A 10,188-nucleotide genomic window follows, 5' to 3' on the forward strand; every position below is an offset into this window, starting at 1 on the left:
AGAGAAACATCCCTGTGTGGTTGCCTCTTGCGTGCCCCTAGCTGGGGATCTGGCCCGTAACCCAGGCACGTGTCCTGACTGGAAATTGAACTGGCAACCTTTATGTTCGCAGACCGGTGCTCAATCCACAGACCCACACCAGCCAGGGTGAGAATGGGCCCTTCTGCCAGGACCGTGAGATGATGACATGCACGTTTAGGGGCCATCCCGGGCACAGGTTGGCCTAAGTTGATGCCTACCACTGTATGACCTTTGGACATGTTCCTGGGCCTGGAAAACCTTAAGATGGGCCTTAAGGGGCTGAGCAGGAGGAAAATTTGGGGAGCAGCCCTCTCCGTCCAGGGACACAGCTCATTTTGCCTCTTGGAGGTACAAGGCCAGGTACAACTGGCATCGTCCAGAGCACCTGTGAGCCGCGGAGGGCTGAGCGGGGTGCGGGGTGGCTGGATCCAGCGGAGCACTTCCTATCACCTCTCTGAGCCTCGGTTTCCTCCTCTGTAACGTGGGGATAATTTGAGTCTTCCCGACAGAGTGGCGTGAGGTGTAAATGAGGAGATCCTGGGGAAGTGTTTGGCCGTGGCCTGCTCCGTTCATACCGCCAGCACTGGCTGCTCGTGGCCCGTTTAAGTCGGCGGTTTAGTCAGATGTCCTAGGTTTTCTCTCCCAGGCACGGAGCTGAGTTCACACTGTTAGTTCAGCTCGTCTTGGCATCTTGTGAATCGGCCAACTTGCGACACCCTAGCGGACCCTCTTTCCTTCCTCTCTGCTCCGGGGCCGCTTCCTGTGTGTGGTTCGACTCTGGCTCCTTCTGGCACTAGTGGCTGATTCACAGCTTCTTGTTTTTATTCCCTACCTTACTCAGAACAAAGAAGGCACATCTGTGCATCCTAAGTGACAACATACTTCACAGAAGGAATGAAGCACGCATCTCTTCACGTCGTCTCCCTACTTATTAAAATTTTTTAAAAAACTAATGCTTTTATTAAAAAGACTAACCTTTTCTACATTTTAACTTCACCCTTTTGAACTTCTGGGCTGTCACAGCCGGTACGGACTTTGGGCGTTCAGGAGACTCAGCTCGCCCTGTTGACCTATTTTGCTATTTCCTTTTGGGTGGTCAGGCCGTCACATTTTGGCCAATGGGCTCCTTTAAGTTTCTGTTTCGCGCCTCCTTGCCGGCATCCCACAGAGCCTGCCTTCCTTTCTCTTGCCCCAAGACACGGTGTCAGAGACCCTCTGCGGGGTGGGGTGGGGTGGGGGGCGTGGGAGATCCCCAAGGACCTGGGGACTTGTTTTTCAGAAATGCCTTTACCAGCCCTGCGTGGGTGGCTCACATAACCGAGCCGCGGGGCTCCGCGGTCTTGCCCAACTCGGACCTCGGTTCACCTTGTTGTCTCTTTCCTGTTGACTTGAAACATTTCTGTTTGCTTGGCTTTAACGAGCCTCCCGCTGCTTCCGTTTTGTAATTCGAACCCCCAGACTGAGTGCACAGCCTTCCCAAGCGCATACCCCTTGCCGGGTCCTGCCTGGATGCCGCGTGGCGGGTGCCGTTGATACCCCCTCAGTCCAGGTGAGGACACGGAGGCACAGAGGGGTGCTGTGGCGCCTGTTTTGGGACCGCCGGCATGCCAAGAATGGTGTCTACGTTTGTAAGTGGTTAAGGAAAAGCTAAAGAGGAGCCTGGCATTTTGTGACACAAGGAATTACGTGCAGTTCCGTGCGCAGGGTCCACACGCAGGATTCAGCAGGGGCACTGCCACGCCCGTTCCTTTGTTGTCCCTGGTCCTTTCCTGCTACGGTGGCTGAGGGTGGTACTTGCGACAGAAACGCTATGGCCTGCGACACTGGAAAGGTTTGCTCTCTGGCCTTTCCAGAGCGAAGTTGCTGATTCCTGCCTGAGAGGACGGTCCCATTCATACCTCTGTTTTCTGTCACACCTCGGCCTTCTAGGCTGCCAGCTTCTGGGCAGGCTCCTCTTTGTCCCCAGATGGAAACCCCTTTCCCTTCCTCTTCATGTGTCTGACTCAGGGACCCCCCGCATCCCGGTCTAGGACAGATTCACCCATAAGCCTTCCTGACCCATCCGCTTGCCCCCGCGTTCCCACCGCCTGGCTCCGCTCGCTCAGGTCTCTCTGCTGCTGCTTCCGCAGCACGTGGTCCCCACGCCTTCAGCGCACGTCACAACAGCGACAATTGTGGGGCACACAGCACGTGCCAGACGCCACTCTAAGCATTTTAGAGACATTACCTCTTCTCATCCTCACAATACGCCTATCAGGGGGATTCTTTTATTATCCCTCCTTTACAGATGAGGAAACTGAGGCTCATAGAAGTCAAAAGACTAGCCCCAGGTCACAGAGCTGGTGAGTGGTGCAAGGGAGATTTGAACCAGGCTGTGCGGCTGCAGGGCAAGGGGCAGAGCCCCAGAGCTCAGCTCTGACCCCAGACTGCGGCTGCCTGACGGCGGGGCTGGCTTTTTCCCAGTGCTCTGTGCTGAGCACGGAACAGGTGCGCAAAGGGCGCTTCATGAGCTGTCTTAAAATGAACGAAATAGAGTAGAAGTGGAGCGTTTCTTTAATCAGATGGTGAAGATGTTTGCCGGGGTGAAGGTCTGAAAGCTTCAGGATGCTGAAACTTTGCGTGGGGCACGTAACTTCTTAGCTTAACGAACCAACAGTCACGTGGTCTGTAGAGCTGGGAGGGTCCTGTGAGGTTGTCCCTCACAGCCAGGACCTCCCACGCAGCTGGGCTCCCACCAGCATCCAGAGCTGCTCCTGCCACCTCCCTCGTCGGTCTGCCCGCGAGAAAAGGGGAACAGTTCTTGGGAGAACAGAGTGAGGGCTGAGATGGAATGCTGAAATGCCACTGAGGGAGAGGACTGTATCACACCCGCTGTCCCTTCCTTCCCTTTTCCCTGTGGTTTGAAGTGGTGAGTACAGGGGCCTCTCTCCTTGGTGGCACTGCCTGGGAGCTGACCCTGACTTCTCCCCTCCCCCCTCCCCCACAGCATCATCCCAGCAAAGGCAACCCATTCTCCACTTGGCGATTGGGCGCTGGGCCCTGTGGGCACAAACTCTCCTCTTCCCAACACCTCTGCAGAGAAGGTCCTATCGTACCCACCGCAGATGAGGCTCAGAGGGGACACACGGGACAGCCCTGTCATATGAAACCTGCCTGCACCCTCCTGCCTCTCCGCCTCTCCACTGCTGCCACCTTGATGCATGTCATCGCTGCCTGGCCTTTACTTCCTAGGGATTTACTTCTACTGAGGTGTTAGTTTCACGCAGCAAAGCTATAAATCCTCAATGCACAGCTCAGTTCATTTTCACATTTGGGTACGTCCATGTTACGATCACTCTGATCGAGATAGAGAGAGCCAGTCTCCCGACCTCCCCGGAAGGCGGACTTCTGTCTCCGTAGATTAGTTCTGCTCCTTCTGGAAGGACATGTCAATGAGCGAATACACTGTGTATTTCTGTGTGTGTCTGGCTGTTTTGGGTCCACATCATTTTTGAAACTCATTGCGGCTGTTGCCTGTGTTAGCACTTCGCTCGTGCCTCTTGCTGACGACAGTTCCAGGGCATGGGTGCACCGCAGTTGGCTTATCTGCTGAGAGCTGAATGGTTGTCTCCAGTTTGGTCATCATGAATAAAGCTTCTGTGAACATTCACATACAAGTTTTTGGGTGAACATGCTCCCCGTTTCCCCGGGGCGGCTAGTTCTAGGGCAGCGTGGGCCAACTGTATAAGCTGCGTCTCTCTCCTCTCCATCTGCCCAATGGAGTGGAGAAGCTGTTCAAGCCCCCGATCTGCCTGTAAGTGCTGATGAAGCTGGCGCCGGGCTTTGTCCGCTGTGTGGATGGGGATGGTGATCCTGACACCGAGGGCTCTAGGGAGGACTAGGGGACAAGTGGTTCCGGAAGTCTGGCTCAGTAAATATCATCCCCCTCCCCTTTCTGCCTCAGGCTGTGTGACTGTTGTTTTATTGGCAGGCAAGTGGAAATTAAGTAATTCACTGAAATGGCTGGGAACAAAAAACAAAATCCCTCCAGGAATTTAGTGGGAAATCAGTGATTTCCATTCTACTCAAACAGGTTGTGGGGGCGGGCGGGGGTGAGGGGCTGGTGTTTGAGTTTCCGCCTTGTGCCCACAGCCTTGGGCAAACAAGGCAAACAGAGCTGGGTCAACACTGCCTTCTGGGAAGAAGGTCCTGCTGAGCAAGCAAAGGGAGGGTGTTTTCAGGGCCTCCCTCTGCCCTCTTCCCCTGCACTCTGGCCTCCGCAGGGCTTCAAGGGAAGCGGGTTAGACAGGCTAGGTGAGGCAGCTTGCTCAGGCCCCTGCGGTTGTGGGACAGGGCTAAAGGGCAAGTGCCCTCCTCCCTCCTGGAGGCTGGAGGCATTCGGGGGCTGGAAGGCGAAGGTTTTACACACACACACACACACACACACACACACACACACACTTGCAGACACTCCAAGAGAGACCGCTACCACCTCCACATGCGACTTCCCCTTCTTATATGAAGTGCTCTGGAGAAATGATGGTCCCGACGCCCCCCAGACAGTGTGGACTTTGGCAAGAACATGGGCCTTGGGGCCAGTCAGAGCAGCTGCAGCTCACTGTGGATGAGGTACTTAACCCCTCATGGCTTATCTGTAAAGGGCCAGAGGCGTAGTGGTCACTCGTACATGTTGATTCCTGTCTTTCCCTCGTCTCTCTTGGCCTTTTGATTTAGCCTAAACACAAAGAAGTGGAAGAACAAACCAGTTCATAAGACACTATCTAGGGCAAGAGCTTATATAGCTAGAAACCAAAGCAAATGCATGGAAGTTTCTGGAAGGAAATAAACCAGGAATTTTCCTGCCATGCACACTTACCAGCTGGAGTGACTTCTACTTTCTTCTCTATGGTCTGTGTGTTTATGTGTTCACAAGAAAGGTTGCCTCTATGAAAAAACACGTCTTTGATTCCCTTTAACTTTATAACCGAACAGAAGGATGCTGTATTTACATATGTGACACTTTCTTGCAGGCTCCTTCACAAAGGCGGCTTCTCTGGGTTTTCTCTTTTGTGCCATTGGCCTTCCTGCAAGCACCTAACTCACCCTTGGGTGTCAGCCTGATGGGGTAGGGGTGGGGGAGGCTTTCTTGGTGAAGTCAGCCAGCACCTAGTCCTCGAGTCACTAGCTGTGGGGCCTCAGGAACATCATTCAGTCTCCCTGAGCCCAGCAATCAATGAGAGGTTGCCAAGCACCTAGAAACTGCAGAACGCAGGGAAGGGCAGCTTTTCTCCCCGGCCGTGTGTTAGAGCACGGTCTCCGTGGACATGGCTGCCGGAAGCCCCATTCCGACCCTGTGCGACAGTCACTGCCTATTATTATCTCGCTCTGCAGGTGACCAACCAGAGCTCAGGGAATTTAGGTGATGTGTCCAGTTTCCGCCCTGGAAAAGCAGCAGTGTTCCTGGTTCTCTGTCTGTACTTGATAATCTGAACGTCATGTGCACGGGGATCGTGCGATGTTTGGCTGTTTGGCTGTGACCCTGGTGCCCAGAGAGGTCGAAGGTCTGTGCTGGTCATTTACTTGTCCCTAGCAGTTTCCAGCATCGGGTATGGACCCTCTAATGGGAGCTGGAGGGCTCCCTCAGGATGGGAAGCCCTGTGGCTGGATTTCAGGATTATCCTATTTGCCTCATTAACAAGGGAAACCCAAAGACTTATTAAAAGACTTAGGGAAACCCAATAGTTTTGCATCTAAAGAACACCTTCTGGATGCAAAATCAGCAACCACCAAGGTGCCTGATCAGGTCCTTTGCCTTAATGGTTGGTTACTTGTGTTGGTCACCTGGCCGACGGGAGCCGGTTAGAGCTGTTCTCCTGAACCAAGGGCAGCTGTGACTTGCACTATGTGTGTGACAAAGGCTTCAGGCAGCAGAATGGGCTGAGGCATCTGTATTAGTAAAATAAAAACACTACCTCCAATACATGTTTCTTTATTTGTTTATATGGGCAACCTCCCCTGGCACATCATTGGCTTTACTAAAACAAATAAAAGCAGACATTTGAAAAAGGAGATAAAAATACTCACAGAGTTTTGCGATGCTCTTTCCTGTGCTGCAGTGGACCCACCGCCGCGCTGGGGCTGCGCTGGGGCCATGCTGGGTTAGGCAGGGAAGACCGTGCGGAGAGGCAGCCGTCTGGGGTCCGGCGGCAGAGAGTCGGTGACCGTCGCTGGAAATGCAGATGGGTATCAACGCGAGCAGTGCAAAATGCGGGCGCACACGCCCACGCACAGGAGCTGAGCACCTGGCTTTCTAAGTGACTTTCTCCTCAGCCTCCGTGAGCAGGGAACACGAGCTTTCAGCAGCTTTGCCCGGGAACCAGCTCCAGCGTCGGAGGCGACAGCAGCCGGGGAAGGCCAGATATTGAAGCTGCTCGCAGCCTTCCAGCTATGTCTTCTCTGTGCCAACGCGTGGCCCTCCTCCCCTCACCCCACAGATGGGACAGAGAGCTCCTTTGTCTCATGAGCATAAATTCCATTATTGGGACATGGGGGGGAAAGGGTGACTTCTGGGACCTGCTGGTTCATCGTTGTGCATCCTGGGCTCCTGCACAGTGCTCCTTCGCGGAGGATAATGGTCAAGGAGAGAGAAAGCCATCGGCGGTGCAGGATCAGGAGGCGAGAGGTCCCAGCGTTGTCCCTGAGTTGGTAAGGAGGAGGACCTGGGACGCAAGCTCAGGTGTCGGCGTGGGCTGGGGACACGGGCGCGTCACCCCCAGTGCAGAGGAGGAGGCCGAGAACATGGGCGTGTTTGCGGGAAAGTAAAGGAATGCTGAGCTGGGATCTGGTACACGTTCTCTTTGGATTATTTCCCTTCTCTCAGTGCAGCACAGTATCCAGTGGCCAGCTGAGGATCAGAATGGAGGGGAGGTTTGGGAGTGCTGGGAGAGCGGGAGGTCTGGCCTAGGCAGAGGGAAACGGGAAAGAGTGGATTAGGGAAACGGAGTGTGACCTCTAGGAGTGTTACGGGTAGCTGTGATGATGGTGATTATAAAGTTAAAGTACAGCCGGTCACTGTGGCCAAGGGCTGTTGTCCCACGTTGTTCAGTGGCCGGCTGCACATGGGTGTGGGTGCAGGGAAGGACCTAACTGGGGTTCGGTTCGGCCAGTATGACCGAGAGAGACAGAGCATATTCGTTGAGTGATTATAATCATGATCACATAGTCAGTGGTAATTACAAGATCAAGGTGTCACCATGGGAATGAGTGTCTTAGGGGAACAGGAAGTAAATTTTCGAGGGACCTGGCTGGGCAGAGACCAAGGAAACAAAAACAGTGGCTGGAAGATGGCCTGCCTCCACCACTGCTCACCCTTTTCTGAATTCTGTCCTTTGCCAGGAGGGTCCCCTTTTCCAGCTCCACCCCTTTCCCCCAAGCCCCCTGCAGACCTCCAGGGTTCCCTGCCTTCCCATAACATGGGCCTGTGAGAATATCAGACCCTTGGACTCATAGTGGCACAGGCGGCTGAGATTGAACCCCCTCGTTCCCAGTCTCACTGCTCTGGGGATAGAATGTCACGCATCCGTGACAAGCCAGGGGAAGGCTTGGAGCAGCAGGTTTCTTCCCATGTCTGAATTCCCACTGAAAAACGGTTGCCTGGCTCTGCTGCATTCAGGTGTGTCTGGGGAGGTGGTCTGGGAGCCCTAAGAAAATCTAATGGACAGTGTTGGTCCTCTGTCCTGACAGACACCTGGGAGCCTGGGACAGTGGTCACGACGAAGGGACACAGCTGTTACAATGAAGGCGCTCACTTTGGGACATGAGCACATACCCTCAGTGTAAAAGCAGCAGCGACACTTGCTTATTCCTCTGGGTTTCTGGTTTCTTAGTCTTTGGTCCCATCATTGATTGTCCTTTATCATCTCTTTGACACTTTCAAATTTAAATTCAAATTTTCTAGTTGTTATTAGCAGCGCATTGATTCAAATAAACAAGCTGGCTATTATCTAGAAGCAGGTATTTATTTTATTAGTTGCCTTTGCATCAGCGAATGCCTGTGTTTTCACTTAGTTATCAGCTATGAGAAAGCAGAAACCTTGTTCTTTCTTGTCTTTCTCAGTCCCATCAAAGCACCAATAAAAGGGTCTTATGCTAAAATTCTCTCTCATGGCTCTGAAGCAAAACCTGGCCCTTAAGTGTGTGTGCATTGCTCCCTGTACTTTTTAAAATTAACTTTTAATTTTTCAATAAATTTAGACTTACAGAAAAGTTATTGAGATTGAGTTCCCACATACCCAGCGTCCCCTGTGGTTATATTACTATCAACTAAACGCCAGGCTTGATTCTAATTTCTATACATTTAAGAACATCAGTTGCCATGATTTAAAAATCAAGAGCTTTTTCATTTTTGATTAGAAAATTAGGAGCTCTGGCTACACTGGTGTATTCCCACCTGGCAACAACCAGCTGAGGGCAAATAATAGCAACAGTAGCATAATAAACAGGGTTAGCATTTGCTGAGCACTGATTACGGGCCATGCACTGTTCGGAGTTATTTACATGTATCAGTGCCTTCCTTCCTCATTGCAAGTCTTGCTCACCCCTGCTTCAGAGGAGGAAACTGAGGCCCTGTGAGCAGCAGTCTGTGCTCCCAACCACCACGGACACTGCCTTCTTGACCATTTTAGGCCCTCGTCCTCCATGGGACCCTCTTACTCACTGACATTTCTTTCCAGGTCCCTGCAGACATTGGATTCCAAAAGGCATGCTTTTTGTCAGTTTTCCCAGGCAGCCCTTCCCAGTTCATAAAGCACACTTGCCTCAGTGACATCGTCTGATCCCCAGCAGGGAGGCTAACTGTCCCTGAGGGGTCTCCCTCATGGCCAAGGTGAGAATGGGTAGAGATACTAGAATGATCACCATTCTAGTTTGTGGCTTCCCCAGACCTCCCACCCTCCCCACCTACTTGGGGCTGCTGATCATTCCCTTGCTGAAGATTGGCAAGCCTCTGAGCTGGGAGAGTAGAAACACCCCAGCCTCTTCTGAGAGAGTCTTGAGCCACAGGTAGTTGTCACTCCTACAAGGACAGGGTCAGGTCTGCATATAGGCTCAGGAAGCACACCATCATCCCCAATGGCCACCATTCTACACAGATGGACCCATCCTATGGCATGATCTCCGCCCACTGGACAGAGCTGGGTCTGACCCTATTGCTTCTTGTTGGAGCCACGCAAGTCACCTGGGCAGTGTGACGCCGGCTCAAGGAGAGTCACACCAGCTGAGTCCCCTGGCTGAGCTTCCCCCAATTTCTGCATGCTGGATGCGATTTCATACCTTAGCGGCTCAGGACTGGACCAGGAAAAGAGGGTGTCCAGATGGATCTATCTGAATTCTTTTTCATCTAACCTCACACAGAGTACAGTGCAGAGGCAAGTAAGTATCAGAGAGCAAAGCAGACACATTGGGCTGAATTTAAATTGCATCTTGTGCTATCTATAAATTCCAATTGCTCCCTTCTTGCTGTGTTTCTTTGTAACAAGGAGCACTGGGAGCTGGCCACTTCTGGCGTCATCGATTCATGGCTTGCTGGGGTCAACAATGCTGCTTAGCCTTTGATCAGCCTCTCCTAAATCAGAGGTTTCTTTCAGATCCACAAACATCTCCTTGTTAATGGTGGCCTCAGTTTACCTTTCTGCATTTTCATCCTTCTCTGAAACTTGACTCAATAAAGCTCACTAGTTTGTTAGCTTTTTGCATGCCTCAAGGGAGATTTTTGAAAAATGTCTAATTCAGATATTTTCATTGTCTTTAGTGGAATGGTTGGTTCATATTACGTTTTCTGTCATTCTTAGAAATAGAAGGTTTGTTTGATTTTTTTTACCTGTTTATTTGTTTTTAACCAAATTGTTGACACTGGTTGTTCCTGGAAGGTGGGATTATAGGGGAATTTTGTTTCTTACATTATATAGCATTTGTATATAATTAAAAATTATAATTCAAAAAATAAAGAGAACATTTGGCCAAGATGGAGGCATAGACAGACATGCTGCATCTCCCTCCACACCTAAGAAGGAATACAACTACCTCAAAACTAGAAACAACCAGAAGTTCCAGAAAATCAAACTGCATGGAAGTCCAGCAAACAACGATATAAAGAAGAAATACTCATCCAGACAGGTAGGAAGGATGGAG

This window comes from Furipterus horrens, unplaced genomic scaffold (genome assembly GCF_987537825.1).
Source record: "Furipterus horrens unplaced genomic scaffold, mFurHor1.1.pri manual_scaffold_3, whole genome shotgun sequence".
NCBI lineage: Eukaryota > Metazoa > Chordata > Mammalia > Chiroptera > Furipteridae > Furipterus > Furipterus horrens.